We start from the raw sequence: 16531 nt of genomic DNA on the forward strand, positions 1-16531 counted from the left end.
CTTGAAAATCCGCACTTTTCCAAATCCAGAAAACAGATGGAATTCTAGGATTCCTCCTTGGGCCAAATACTTTTATGCATACTTCTTCTGGTTGATCTATACCATACTCTATTCACGTAAGATGATACACATTGGCTAACAGTCCACTTGGTGCTACATCATAAGCACATTGGGAGCGTAGATAATTGTAACCATATACATATAAAATGACAGCAATGGAATGCCAATCCTTAGGCTTTATTTGTAAAGTCTCTATTCCTTGGTAATCGAAGCCCAGAGATCTATGAACCAGCCCATGTTTGACTAACCAAGCAAACAAATGACCCTGCATCTTTTTTATCTCTCCCACATTTTTATTTGTATTGGATAAGTAGTTTATTTGTATAAATATTATAAATATTTGACATTTACGATTACGATGAAATTTATGAAGATTGGCTTGCTGTTTGGTATTCTGTATCTGTACAAAAAAAAAGCTTATGCCTCATTCACTAATTCGTTGGAAGATATTGAACTTTTGTATTTGAAAAATGTTTTAGGGGGGATCTCTAAAGTAGATGGTGGTTGATAGAGTAATCCTTGATCATAATTTCCCGTATGAGTACTGCATCCAACACGAAACTTGTGGCTGGTAGTAAAACACCGATTTGCCTGTTGAGATCTAATTCGATCTTCATAGATTTCTTGAGGTATTTTCTTCTAAAGTTTTGTTATAGCATCTATAACGGCCTCTGGTTTAGATGGACAGCCGGGTAAATAGATATCTATGGGAATTAGCTTATCAACACCCCAATAGTACTATAAGAATCGGTACTGAACATCCCCCCTGTTATTGTACATGCTCCCATGGTAATAACATATTTTGGTTCAGGAATTTGTTCATATAATCTCACTAAGGAAGGGGCCATTTTCATTGTTACTATACCCCCTATTAAAATTAGGTCTACCTGTCTAGGACTAGATCTTGGCACCAATCCATAATGATCAAAGTCGAATCGTGATCCTATTAATGAAGCAAATTTAATAAAGCAACGAATGGTACCATAGAAAAGTGGCCATAAACTGGAGAGTCTTGACCAATTTGAAAGATTACTTGATGTAGTAGAAATAACTGAATTTTGGATTGTTCGATCAAGGAATGGAAACTCAATAATGGAATTCATAACTGTTTCAAATTTTTTTTATTTATTGATTGTCTGATGAATATTCAAGAGCTAAGACCATTCCAAAGCTCCTTTTCGCCATGCATAAATTGAACCAACAATTAGGATAAGCACGAAAATTAAAGCTTCTATAAATACGGATCCCCCCCCGTACATCAAAACTCATTGCCCATGGATAAAGAAAAACCATTTCAACATCAAAAACAATAAAAACGAGAGCAAACTTATAATAACATATTCGAAATTGTAAACCAAGCATCCCCCATTGGTTCTATTCCCGATTCATAACTCGAAATTTTTTCGGGTCCTTTGCCAATCGCGGCTAAAACTCTGGAAATTAGAAATGCCAAAATAGGAATAACACTTGATATTATTAAAAATGCCCATAAAATATCATATTTGTAAAGCAGAAATATAAATGTACTCCTATTAATAATGTGGAAAATATACTGGATTAATTGATTCGAATTGGAATTATTTGTCAAGTCATCTATAATTGTTTAGTGCTGTGGTATATGTCTCCTTTTGAGATTATCCACATCCATTATAAACTATAATTTTAATTCCATTTTATTTGTATTACCTATTACATTTATTTCGATATAGATAGAATACATATTTGTTTATATTGCTCTTATACAAATAATCGCCTCACTTCAGATAATCTGATTAGATTATCTCTAAATCTAACTAAACCTAAAGAATTAAAGAAAATGACTTCAAAATTCTATTTTTTTTTATTCTTTCTATATTTCTATTCTATATTATAAATAAAATTCTAAATTAGAATTAATTCTAAATTAGAATATAGAATATTATATAAATTATTAATATTTTAATATTCTATAAATATTAATTTTTTTCTTTTTCATATTATAATTAAAATTATAGGTTTTAGGTTTATAGGGCTGTACAAACTCGAATGATAGACCTTCTCGGTAAAACAGATCAAACTTATTATTATCAAAATGATTTAAACTGTTTCAAAGACCCAACATGCATTTTTGTGCATTGGGCTCTTTCGTTAACTGATATAAATATCGGTTAGTCTACTATATTTTTTGAATGATAGAAAGATAAAAGGATGGCTCCATGTGCTCCGATTCATTATGTGAATTCCAATCCGGAAGCACTACCAAAATGTTTCAAAGAATGGTTATTTTGACATAGGTCTGCTTCTGGCCTAGATCAACTTAAGTTAAATGGAATCTCTATCGCCTCGTTTGAATCAAATATGAAACTTCATACTGTTGAAGTGTGGCAATTTTGCTACTTGATGGTGCATGTCACCGTCTAGCATGCACACCTTGGTATCAAATCCTTTCCTTTTATGAGTTTATATTTCTTTGTATGTTTTTAATTGATGCAAGGTATATTTTGATAATGTTTTGTGCCTAAGTTATGTATGCAAAATTATAGGCAAGATTATGCACAAAAGAGTAGGAATGTTATGCTTGAAATGCCTATGGTGCTGGATTCATAATTTCCAGCAACCTAGTTCCATTATTTATCTTATATCTCAGGTTGCAAATGGATTTTTGGGCTGAAATTTTGAGGGATGTCTACAGACATATATAGAAGACTATGGTTTAAATGTCAGGTCAAACTGACATGGGAAAGTCCATTTTCTATTCCAAACAGATTGCTGTATCTGATGGGCCCAGTATGCAGAGTATGGGCCAGTTTTGGAGCTGTTTGGCCCATGATCCGGTTCCAGAACTTTCCTAGCTCTTGGAACAATATTTATTGATGACCAAGGATGCTTCAAACCAAGTTTCATAAGCAGATACAAAGGGGAACTAAGTAGGTGAAGCTAGTTTGGTTGTTTACCCAAACTAGTTAAACAATAGGAACTTAGTTCAAACCTTGTGCCACTTTTTACTATATTTGGAATAGACATGTTGCAGCTGGTTTTTGACTCTTTTGTGTATGAAAAGTTAGGTGTTGACCATTTTATTTTTTAAATTTCAAATACTTTACTCATTTTGTAAGCTCACATGCTTGGCATGTGTGAACTAGTTGTAATTTCAAGCTTATATTGTAAAATGAATGAAATGGCTACACATCGAAGCCTCATTTTCAAAACCCAATGTGGTCCCCTTCTTCTCATCTCTTCTTCAACACCTTAGAACACTTTAGGAACCCTAAAAACCAGAAACACCATAACCAAAACCTAAAAACACAACTCACACACAACCATTCCCAAGAGCATCACCAAAAGCTTGCTTGTAGCTAACACTTCAAGCTAGCTTGCTCTTGGTCATAACCTTCTCACCCCAACACATACACCGTAAAGTTCATAAGATAGAATGAAAAGATAATTTTTTTAAGGTCTTTATACTCATTATGCCTAGCATTGAATAAACAAGGTATTCACCTTATCCCTATCTCAACTTAATGATGGGTTTTATATTGGCGCCTACATGGGTGCCCGAATCCAAATCGGACCAAACCATTTGTCAGGCTATTGTTCTATTATTTTGTTCCCTAAACGTCATAGAGTAAGACATCCATTTTTCAATAAGATCAAATCTTTTGATTCCATGATGGATTCTTTTGAAAAACATTGGCGTGAATGTAAACGAGGTGCTTTGAAAAACATTTTTCAATACATATTTTATCATGTAGATAATTTCTTCCCAAGATGAATATTACATGATCTAAGATCATATCACTTTGATTCGTTTGATTGGTATTGCTTCTAAACATTATTCCATTTATAATCTATCAATGTGATAGGTCACACTTTTTTCTCTTCATGATGATAAATGACCTACTTAACTCAGTGGTTAGAGTATTGCTTTCATACGGCGGGAGTCATTGGTTCAAATCCAATAGTAGGTAGAACTTATTCGATACCAGCGTGAATAGTCTCTAATATGTTTTTCTACTCATGCTCTTTATTGATTTTGTATCTTTTTCATCCTACTCTATTTATCTATTTAATTTTGAATTAAATATTTTTTTGTTTCATTAAAAGTCGATTCTACTTGATTATATTTGTTTCTTATCCAATTTCAATCAACAGAAGCAAACAAAATAAAATAAGGTGTATAAACATAACTTCTGTTTATACACCTTATTTTGCTTATTCGGACCCACCACCTAGTTACGATATCACATTGATAGCCTCTACTTGTGTCCTAGCTCATCTGAGAGTGATATTTGCTTCAATTGTTTGTCTTTTGCCTTTAGCTTTACTCAAGTTAGCTTCCGCTATTTCAAGAGTTTATCAATGTCGCTACCCTTCTCTACATCATTTACTAAAATAGTGATCTCATTATTGCCTATTCTAGCAAAACCACCCATCAGAGCCATCGTTAACCATTGGTCGTTAAGGCGTATTCTCAAAATACTGATATCTACAGCTGTGGCAATATGTGCATGGTTTGGTAATATTTCGATTTGTCCACTATTAGTAGATAAAAAATTATTTCTTTCACTTCCTAATCCCAAACAATTCTATTCGGGGTCAGTACACAAAGATTTAAGGTCATTTCTTAATTTTTCTCTCCATTTCTAAGTTCGTAGCCTTCGTAGTAGCTTCATCGATGTTACCTACTAAATAAAAAGCCTGTTTAGGGAGACCATCTAATTCGCCAGAAAGGATCAATTTAAATCCTCTAATTGTTTATGCTAGACCAACATATTTCCCTGGTGAACCGATAAATACTTCTGCTACATAAAAGGGTTGTGATAGGAAACACTCAATTTTTCTTGCTACGGTTAAGCGATCTTCTTCGAATAATTCATCCAACCAAAGGATAGCTATAATGTCCTGAAGTTCTTTGTAATGTTGTAAAGTTTGTTTAACTCTTTATGTAGTTGCAATGTTTTTCACCAACTATCCAAGGTTGGAGCACAGTTGACGTTGAATCTAAAGGATCTACTACTGGATAGATACCTTTGGCAGCCAATCCTCTTGATAGTACGGTAGTAGCATCTAAATGTGTAAATAGTTATGGCTGGAGCGGGATCGGTCAAATTGTCCGCGGATACATAAACTGCTTAAATAGAAGTTATGGACCTCTCTTTGGTAGAAGTAATTCTTTCTTGTAAAGAACCCAGTTCGGTACTAAGAGTGGGTTGATATCCCACAGCGGAGGGCATTCTAACCAACATGGCCGATACTTTGGATCCCGCTTGAACAAAATGAAAGATATTGTCAATAAATAGAAGTACGTTTTGTTCATTAACATCTCATAAATATTCTACCATAGTTAGGGTAGTTAAGCCAACTCTCATACACGCTCTCGGCGATTCATTCATCTGACTGTAGACTAGAGCTACTTTTGATTCTGAAATATTTTTTTCATTAATTACTCCAGATTCTTTCATTTTTATGTAAAGATCATTGCCTTCACGAGTACGTTCACCTACTCCGCCAAATATGGATATGCCTCCATGAGCTTTGGCAATGTTGTTGATCAATTCCATAACGAGTACTGTTTTGCCCATTCCCGCTCCCCTGAATAGTCCTATTTTTCCTCCACGGCGATAAAGGGCTAAAAGATCTATGACTTTAATACCTATTTCAAAAATCGATAATTTTGTATCTAACTGTATAAAGGCAGGGGCAGATCTATGAATAAGAGATGTTGTGCGAGTATCTACAGGACCTAAATTATCAACGGGCTCTCCAAGCACGATGAAAATTCGTCCTAGCATTACTCCACCGACTGGAACACTTAGAGGAGCTCCTGTGTTAATCACTTCCATTCCTCTCGTTAGACCATCTGTAGCACTCATAGCTACCGCTCTAACTCAATTATTTCCTAATAATTATTGTACTTCACAAGTCACATTAATTTTTTGACCAACAGTATCTTGGCCCTTAACTACTAGAGCGTTGTAAATATTAGGCATCTTGCCCAGTGGAAAAGTTACATCCAATACTGGACCAATGATTTGAACAATACATCCCAGGTTGTTTTTTTCAAGCGCGGGAACCCCAGGACCAGAAGTAGTAGGATTGATTCTCATAATAAAAAAAAAAAGATATCAAAATTTTTTGTGAAAATTATTGAAATAAAAAATAAATGTTCGATAGTAACTTAAGTCAATCAGTTAATTCAACATTTCAATAAGAAATAAAAAATGGGTGCTAGCACTCGACTTTGTTGGGGCCGTCCAACCGAATGCAATCCAATTGTTTACTTATTCAATTTCAATGAGTGAATTTTCAAGTTCAACCAAAATCCATTTTCAAAATATCAAGTAATGAATAAAAATCTTGAGAAATTCTTTCATTTGCCTATCATTATAGACAATACAAACCATATTATCTATGGAATTCGAAGCCGAACACTATTCTATTATGATTCCTTTTTTCTATCTCATCGGCCTTTATTTCATGTCCTATTTCCTATTTCAGTATATTGATTTACGCCTAGCCTATTATTTATTATATTAATTCTATTTTTCTTTTTTATACCTATACCCTTTCTTTCTATTCATGAATGAATTTTGCATATTTTTACATATAGGATTTACATATACAACATATATTACTGTCAAGAGTGAATTTCTTAGATATTTCAATTAAAAAAAAGGTAAAAGATTAGAAACTTTGAAAAACAAAGAGCGGGTTGTGCCATACATATGAAAGAGTATACAATAATGATGTATTTGGCGAATCAAATACCACGGTCTAATAACGAACTGTTCTGATTAGTTGATAATTTTGTGAAAGATTTCATTAACTCCTAATTCGTGTCAAGTCGACCTTGGTATTGCGAGAATTCTTAATTCATGAGTTGTAGGGAGGGACTTATGTCACCACAAACAGAGACTAAAGAAAATGTTGGATTCAAAGCCGATGTTAAAGATTATAAATTGACTTATTACACTCCTAACTATGAAACCAAAGGTACTGATATCTTGGCACCGTTTTGAGTAACTCCTCAACCTGGAGTTCCTCCTAAGGAAGCAGGGGCCGCAGTAGCTTCTGAATCTTCTACTGGTACATGGACAACTGTATGGACTAACAGGCTTAGCAGTCTTGATCGTTACAAGATCGATGCTATGGCCTTAAGTCCATTGCTGGAGAAGAAAATCAATATATTGCTTATGTAGCTTACCCCTTACACCTTTTTGAAAAAGGTTCTGTTACTAACATGTTTACTTCCATTGTGGGTAATGCTTTTGGGTTTAAGGCCCTGCACGCTCTATGTTTGGAGGATTTGCGAATCCTTACTCTTATACTAAAACTTTCCAAGGACGGCCTCATGGCATCCAGGTTGAAAGAGATAAATTGAACAAGTATGGTCGCCTCCTATTGGGATGTACTATTAAACCTAAATTAGGGTTATCTGCTAAGAATTATGGTAGAGCAGTTTATGAATGTCTTCGTGGTGGACTTGATTTTACCAAAGATGATGAAAACGTGAATTCCCAACCATTTATGCGTTGGAGAGACCGTTTTTTATTTTGTACCGAAGCCATTTGTAAAGCACAGGCTAAAACAGGTGAAATCAAAGGGAATTACTTGAATGCTACTATAGGTACATGCGAAGAAATGATGAAAAGGGTTGTATTTGCCACAGAATTGGGAGTTTCTATTGTGATGCACGATTACTTAACAGGGGGATTCACTGGAAATACTAGCTTGGCTCATTATTGCCGAGATAATGGTCTACTTCTTCACATCCATCGTGCAATGTATGCAGTTATTGATAGACAGAAAAATCATGGTATGCACTTTTGTGTACTAGCTAAAGTGTTACGTCTGTCTGGTGGAGATCATATTCACACTGGTACTGTAGTAGGTAAACTTGAAGGGGAAAGAGACATCACTTTAGGCATTTTTGAGTTACTACACGATGATTTTATTGAAAAAGATCGAAGTCGCGGTATTTATTTCACACAAGATTGGGTCTCTCTACCAGGTGTTATCCTTGTGGCTTCAGGGGGTATTCATGTTTGGCATATGCCCACTCTGACCGAGATCTTTGGAGATGATTCCGTACTACAGTTCGGCGTAGGAACTTTAGGACACCCATGGGGAAATGCGCCCAGTGCCATAGCTAATCGAGTAGCTCTAGAAGCATGTGTACAAGCTTGTAATGAGGGACGTGATCTTGCTCGTGAGGGTAATGAAATTATCCGTGAGGCTAGTAAATGGAGTCCTGAACCAGCTGCTGTTTGTGAAGTATGGAAGGAGATCAAATTTGAATTCGAACCAATGGATACTTTGTAATCCAGTAATTACTCACTATTCATTCTCTTAATTGTAATTGAAATTAAACTCGGCCCAATCGTTTAGTAAAAGGATTAAGCCGAATACAAAGATTTTATCAAGTTTTGATAGATACAGATCTATCTAGATATACAAGATAAGATCTTAAATACAAAATATAAGGTGAAACAACTTAAACGTTTCTATTGTTGTGTTGGATCCATAATTAACCCTATGGATCCTTAGGATTGGTGTATTTTTGTATTTTTTATATTATATATTTTAATTATCATTTTTATAATTATATTTTTATTTTATATATTATTATATCTTGCCATTTCGAATCATGGATTGAGTCGAGTATCACAATTTCTTCTACCCATCTTGTATATTGTCCTTTTCATTCTGTGTTGGAATAGAAACTGACTAGTAGGTGAGATTTTACGAAAAAATGTTCTTCATATTCATACGAGAAAACAACTTTTTCTTTTTTCGATGTGAATTTGACACAACATGGAGGAACCCGCTATTTGCTATTTATAATAAAAAAAACTTTTTTCAATTCAAAATAATTGAAAAAGATTTCATCCTATTTTTATTCTATCATATATAGAGAAGAGATACTCTGGATTCTCGCAAGGGATAATAATTTTTTTTTTCAGTATCTACTTGTTATTAGTTAATAATCTTAGCGATTGGATTTATATGCTTATTCTGATTCTAAATTCTAATCAGAATATTCAAATGATTTTTATCAAATGACTATTCATTTATTGTATTTTCATGTAAATAAGGGCAAGAAAGCTCTATGGAAAAATGTCGGTTCGATTCGATGTTGTTTAGGAGGGGGTCAGAATATAGGTGTGGGTTAAGTAAATCAATGGATAGTTTTGGTGGTCCTATTGAAAAGGAAAATACCAGTGTAAATAAAGATCCGATTATAAATCATATGACTAAAAAAATTCCTAATGGGATTGAGAGTAACAATTATAGTTACAGTAATGTTGATCATTTAGTTGGCGTCAGGAGGTACATTCGAAATTTCATATATGATCAAACTTTTTTCTTTACGGATAGTAATAGGGACCATTACTCCATATATTTTGATATTAAAAATCAAATTTTTGAGACTGACACCGATCGTTCTTTTCTAAGTGCACCAAAAAGTTCTTTTTATAGTTATCAAAATTCTAGTTATCCGAATAATGTATCTAAGAGTGATGATCCTCATTATTATCGTTACATGTATGATACTAAATATAGTTGGAATAATCACATTACTAGATGCATTGACAGTTATCTTCGTTCACAAATCAGTATTGATCGTTATATTTTAAGTAGTGGTGTCAATACTAATGACAGTTACATTTATAGTTACATTCGTGGTGAAAGTGATATGAATAGTAAAAGCGGGAGTTCCAATATACGAACCAGTACGGATGATAGTGCAAAAACTTTTAGAAAAAGAGAGTTTGAGAGAGCTCTAACCGAAATAAGAAAAAGAAAAAGGGATTTAAAGAGAGCTCTAACTCAACTAGAAGAAAACAAATTAAAATTAAATAAAATTTTAAAAGAAAACAATTAAAGAAAGCCCTAGCTGAAATAAGAGAAAGAAAAAATGATTTAATGTTTTCTCTAAATCAAGTACAAATAAGAGGTAGAAAAAGTGATTTAGAGATAACTAAAAAATACAAATATTTGTGGGTGCAATGCGAAAATTATTATGGATTAAATTATAAGAATTTTTTTAAATTTCAAATGAATATTTGTGAACATTGTGGATGTCATTTGAAAATGACTAGTTCAGATAGAATCGAAAGTACGGTTGATCCAGGTACCTGGGAGTCTCTGGATGAAGACATGGTCTCTAGGGATCCCATAAATTTCATTTGTGGGAGGAACCTTATAAAGATTGTATTGATTTTAATAAAAGAAAGATAGGATTAACTAATGCTGTTCAAACAGGCATAGGTCGACTAAATGGTATTCCTGTAACAATCGAGGTTATGGATTTTCAGTTTATGGGGGGTAGTATGGGATCGGTAGTGGGCGAGCTACCAATAAATTTTTACCTCTTATTCTAGTTTGTGGTTTTGGAGGAGCACGTATGCAAGAAGGAAGTTTGAGTTTGATGCAAATGGCTAAAATATCTTCTGCTTTATATTATTATCAATCAAATAATAAGTTATTCTATGTATCAATCCTTTCATCTCCTACTACGGGTGGGATGACAGCTAGTTTTAGTATATTGAGAGATATCATTATTGCCGAACCAAATGCCTATGTTGCATTTGTGGGTAAAAGAGTAATTGAACAAACATTGAATAAGACAGTATCCGAGGGTGCACAAGCGGTTGGATATTTATTCCATAAGGTCTTATTCGATCCAATCGTACCACGTAATCCTTTAAAAGGTGTTCTGAGTGAGTTATTTTAGCTCCATGCTTTCTTTCCTTTGAATCAAAAAATGAGATCCAAAATAAAATTAAGGAGAGCCATATATCCTTATCCTTAATTTTATCCTTAATTTAATATTTAATAAATTATTAAATTTAATAAATTCAAAAATTTATTACTTGTTCTAAATTTATTACTTGTTTTGTGGTAACCAAGTAGTTATTTAGTTTATAAGAAGCAAAGTCAAAATTCCAAGAATGGATTTTTCTTTGGTAACATAAGATTAAATTGTAAAAAGAATCATACGGATACTTTTTTTTTATCGATAGCCCTGATTACTAATCAGGTCAGGAAATCTCTATCAAACAAAATAAAAAGAGCGAATTCTGTCTCCTTCGTCCATGAAATTGGACGAGGGTGTCCTGTATCTTTCTATATCCCTCAAGAACCCCTGATTTTACTAAGAATCTTTTTTGTCGGATCGTATTATAACGAATTTTTTCACGAAGAGAAAAACAAAAATGAAGTATAATAAAAATAAATAATGAACATAATAAAAAAGTGAATTATCATGCATATATTGCATGTAGAAAGATGAATAAGCCCATTTATTTACTTATTTTATTTACATATTTACACTTTTGATTTACATTAATTATATTATATACGTACGTAGTATATTCTAGTCTATTATTACTTTACAGACTTATAATATATATATATATATTTTTTTTATATATATTAAATATTTTTTTAATATATATTAAATATATTAAAATATATATATATATTAGTCTATAGACTCTTATATTATAGACTCCTTATTATATCCTTATTTTATTATCTTATTTTATTATATCTTAGTATATATACATTATATACCATTTATTAATAATTAATATTAATTAGTGTATATACTCACTTAGGTATACTTAGTATAATAGTATAATTATTATATGAATTATAAGATATCTTTATAATAGGTTAAAAGATTAATATAACAATAAATAACAGATACAAATCAAATATTAAATCGAGATACCCATTCTATGACAATTCTTGACACCCTACCCTCTATTTTTGTGCCTTTAGTGGGCTTAGTTTTTCCGACAATTGCAATGGTTTCTTTGTCTCTTCATGTTCAAAAAAACGAAATTTTTTAAAGATGATGAGGCAAAATCTTATATATTTTTTTTTCAAGACTTACGTGAATCATAACACGGATATCTATTTATTAGAATATGGTATAACGTGTGGCTTCTTCCAAGCATAAGCTCGTATGAATGTGTAAACATGATATATGAGTAACTGAATTGGAGCTATTTTCAAATGTAAATTCAATATATGTATGTGGATATCTATAAGATATCATATGAAAGGGATGTTCATATTTTAGTTTAGATCTAGGCAATTCGATGAATTACTCCTAAAAGTTCACATCATAACAGTGCTAGTTGATGAGAGTTACTTCGAAAACAAAAAATTGAAAGTAAATTTTTTTTTGTTATTCCCCAATTCCAATAAAATGCAACTAGATCTAGTATAGTATGAGTTGGTGATCAGACCGTATATGGATATAACTTATAGCGGGGTCTCGAAAAATGTCCTTTTTTTAGGTTCATTAGGATTTTTATTGGTTGGAACTTCTAGTTTTTTTGGTAGGAATTTGATATCTTTAGTTCCCTCTCAGCAAATAATTTTTTTTCCACAAGGGATCATCACGTCTTTCATGGAATCGTAGGTCTTTTTATTAGTTCCTATTTGTGGTGCACAATTTCGTGGAATGTAGGTAGTGGTTATGATCGATTCGATATAAAAAGAGGAATAGTGTGTATTTTTTGTTGGGGATTTCCTAGAAAAAAGCATCGCATCTTCCTCCGATTCCTTATGAAAGACATTCAGTCCATCAGAATAGAAGTTAAAGAGGGTATTTATGCTCATCGTGCCTTTTATATGGAAATCAGAGGCCAGGGGTCCATTCCCTTGAATCGTACTGATGAGAATTTGACTCTACGAGAAATTGAGCAAAAAGCTGCCGAATTGGCCTATTTTTTGCGTGTACCAATTGAAGTATTTTGAAACAATAACTGAAGAATGATAGCTTTCTTAGCAAGATGGAAAAACGAAAACTCAAGAATCCTCTTTTTTATATAGCACAACTTAACTGAAGTTTATTTAGAATGCTCATTTGAGCTAAACGCAAACAAATAAGGAAAATCATAAAATGAAATTGCTTTTTTTTTTTGTTTTGAATTTGAAGTGCACTCTTTCTTGTTGTATTTCCGTATTGTTTTTCTGTATACTTTCTAAATTCAAGGACTAACCACTTTACTGAATCACAAATAAAAAATAGGAAATAGATTCATGGGCTCTATAACTTTTAATGTAATAGAACCAATGCTTGATATAAATAGTAGTATTGAGTTGACAAATGAGGTGAGTTCATTTAAAAATTCCTAGATGAAATAATAGCAAAAAAGAAAGCATTCATTTCCCTTATATATCTTTCATTTATAGTATTTTTGCCTTGGTGGATCTCTCTTTCATTTAATAAAAGTATGGAATCCTGGGTTACTAATTTGTGGCATGCTAGACACTCTGAAATTTTTTTGAATGATATTCAAGAAATTAGAAGAACTCTCCCTCTAGGATGAAATGATAAAGGAATACCCAAAAACACATTTACCAAAGCCTGACTGCAGAATCTACAAAGAAACGATCCAATTGATCAAAATGCACAATGAGAATCGTATGAATACGTTTTTTCATTTCTCGATAAATATAATCTCTTTCATTATTCTTAGTGGTTATTCTATTCTAGGTAATAACGAACTTGTTATTCTTAATTCTTGGGTTCAAGAATTCCTATATAACTTAAGCGACACAATAAAAGTGTTTTCTATTCTTTTATTAATTGATTTATGTATAGGATTCCATTCGCCACACGGTTGGGAACTAATGATTGGCTCTATATACATAGATTTTGGATTTGCTCATAATGATCAAATTATATCAGGTCTTGTTTCTACTTTTCTAGACATTTTAGATACCATTTTTAAATATTGGATCTTTCGTTATTTAAATCGATTATCTCCGTCACTTGTAGTCATTTATCATTCAATGAATGACTGAAAAATGATAGATCGATTCAATTATAATGCTCGTTACTTTGTACATAAGCAACCCATTCAAAATTGTACTTATTCTTTCTACCCATTTGGGGGCTTCCTTCAATGGTCCAGTAAAATTATTTCAGTAAATAGCAGAATCATAGATAGGGAACTATACTAGCGACTTATCTAATTTTATTGTAGAAATTTTCGGGATCAATGATTGGACCATGCAAACTAGAAATACCTTTTCTTGGATAAAGGAAAAGACTACTCAATCTATTTCCATCTTGCTCATGATATCTATAATAACTTGGGCTCCCATTTCAAATGCATATCCCATTTTTGCACAGCAGGTTTATAAAAATCCACGAGAAGCGACATGCTGTATTCTATGTGCCAATTGCCATTTAGCCAATAAGTCCGTGGATATCAAGATAGAAGCTGTACTTCTTGATATTGTATTTGAAGCAGTTGTTCGAATTCCTTATGATCTGCAACTGAAACAAGTTATTGCTAATGGTAAAAAAGGAGCTTTGAACGTAGGGTTGTGCTTATTTTACTGAGGGGTTTGAATTAGCCCCTCCCGATTGTAATTCGCCTGAGATTAAAGAAAAAGTAGGCAATCTATCTTTTCAGAGCTATTGTCCCTCTAAAAAAAAAAAAAATCTTGTGATAGGTCCTGTTCCTGGTCAAAAATATAGTGAAATCACCTTTCCTATTCTTTCTCTGGACCCCGCTACTAAGAAAGATGTGCACTTCTTAAAATATCCCATATACATAGGCGGCAATAGGGGACGGGGTCAGATTTATCCCGACGGAAGCAAGAGTAACAATAATGTTTATAATGCTACAGCGTCAGGTATAGTAAGCAAAACCATAAGAAAAGAAAAAGGGGGATATGAAATAACCATAATGGATGCATCGGATGGCGTCAAGTGGTTGATATTATCCCTTCAAGACTAGAACTTCTTGTTTCAGAGGGGGAATTCATCAAGCTTGATCAACCAGTAATGAGCAATCCTAATGTGGGTGGATTTGATCAGGGGGATGGGGAAATAGTACTTCAAGATCCATTACGTGTCCAAAAACTTTTGCTTTTCTTGGCATCTTTTATTTTGGCACAAATATTTTTGGTTCTTCAAAAGAAACACTTTGAGAAGGTTCAATTGTCCGAAGTGAATTTCTAGATCTGAAGATTTGTCCACACCAAGCTCTAAAAAGAATCCAACTTTTGTCGCCAATTATGCTATGTAATTATGGATGATCAAAAAAGTTCTAAAAAGCTTATTGTTTTGTTATGTTTTTTCTACCTAAGTTCGGGAATTGAATTACTTGGACCACACTCCTAGTATGTATACTATGAAGAAGACTATTTGAGTTTACTCCCCTCTTCTTTATTTCTTTGTTTTTTTCAATCCAAATTGAAGCGGTATGATTATGTCAATATTTTCAGATTTCAATGTCATAGAATGAATCAATAGTTTTCTATTCGATTGGACACTAAAAATTAAGAGATAAATAAGCGTAGAATAGAAACAAAACTATAAAAGAAATGAGAGGAATGTAAGTAGTGATAGTGGACAAACAAAAAATATTGGAAACTTGATGCGAATCCGCCCGAGCTCGCACAACCGACAACTCACTAGGGTATTGATCTGATACGGATGAAGACTGGACAGATCACTAGGGCTCAAGCTAAGAGGTTTAAGGACAACCTTTCTGCCTTTATCCATAATATAATTCATTCTCAAAAGGGCTTGTCCATACCTGAAGATAAAAGACCTATTTTAAGCATCCAAGTGGTGGAGGCTGATACATCGGACACCCATACATCGGACATTTTATATCAGACACCCATACATCGGACATTTTGTATCGGACACCCATGCCTCGGACATCTGACCTCAGACGTCGGACATCAGATATAACTTAGTTTGGATGTCGGACAGACATAAGTTAGCTCGGACATCAGGCAGACATAAGTTAGCTCGGACATCAGACATAAGTCAGCTTGGTTGTCAAACTAGTCAACTAGTTTTCTATTTTGTGTTTCAATTTATATTTTGAGTTTTTATTTATTTATTTGCTGGAAAAATAAGTTTAGGAAAGTTATTATTTTATTATTTTCATTGTAAATTAATTAATTCCTACTTCAAAATAGGAAATTAATTAATCCAAATTAGATTAGGAAAGGATGTGAAATTAGGCAATTTCCTAATTGGATTCTATGTTGGCCGAAATTTCCTGATCCTTTTAGGGTTTAATTTTGTTCATTCAAAGCCTATTTAAAGGCTTATTTTCAATGAGAAAGGAAGCTTGAATTTTATACAAAAAATTATTTGTGAGATTGAATTCTCTTTGTTCTTTTGAACACCTAAAACACCATTAGTGAATGAGTGTTTTAGTTTGACTTATCAATAGGCCTTCCATCACCTATTGTGGCGTCTTCATCATATGCCAAGGTTTCTAATCACAGGTTGGTTAGGGGTTGAGGTGACCATTAGGATTTGAACATAATTAGATCGGGGCTAATGTAATACAGGTTTAGGAGCAGGTCGTCCTAGATTCGTATCATTTGGTATCAGAGCCAAATTTTGTTCAGGTTTGATCTATCTTTATTTGCTTTATTTGTTTTTGTGTTATTCTGCAATTTTAGCATTAGTTTAAGGTTGCATCCATCC

The 16531-nt window shown here is 33.0% G+C and overlaps 4 pseudogenes; 3 read left to right on the top strand and 1 right to left on the bottom strand.

Moving 5' to 3' along the window:
- Window positions 1–4656: 4656 nt before the first annotated feature.
- Window positions 4657–6029, bottom strand: LOC125419982 (ATP synthase subunit beta, chloroplastic-like; annotated as a pseudogene).
- An 876-nt stretch (window positions 6030–6905) lies between these two features.
- LOC125419962 (ribulose bisphosphate carboxylase large chain-like) lies at window positions 6906–8409 on the top strand (annotated as a pseudogene).
- Window positions 8410–10098: 1689 nt separating this feature from the next.
- On the top strand, window positions 10099–13696 carry LOC112492575 (acetyl-coenzyme A carboxylase carboxyl transferase subunit beta, chloroplastic-like; annotated as a pseudogene).
- A 447-nt stretch (window positions 13697–14143) lies between these two features.
- On the top strand, window positions 14144–15037 carry LOC132803684 (cytochrome f-like; annotated as a pseudogene).
- The last annotated feature ends 1494 nt before the right edge of the window (window positions 15038–16531 follow it).

The sequence above is a fragment of the Ziziphus jujuba genome, chromosome 5, assembly GCF_031755915.1.
Source record: "Ziziphus jujuba cultivar Dongzao chromosome 5, ASM3175591v1".
In the NCBI taxonomy this organism is placed as follows: domain Eukaryota; kingdom Viridiplantae; phylum Streptophyta; class Magnoliopsida; order Rosales; family Rhamnaceae; genus Ziziphus; species Ziziphus jujuba.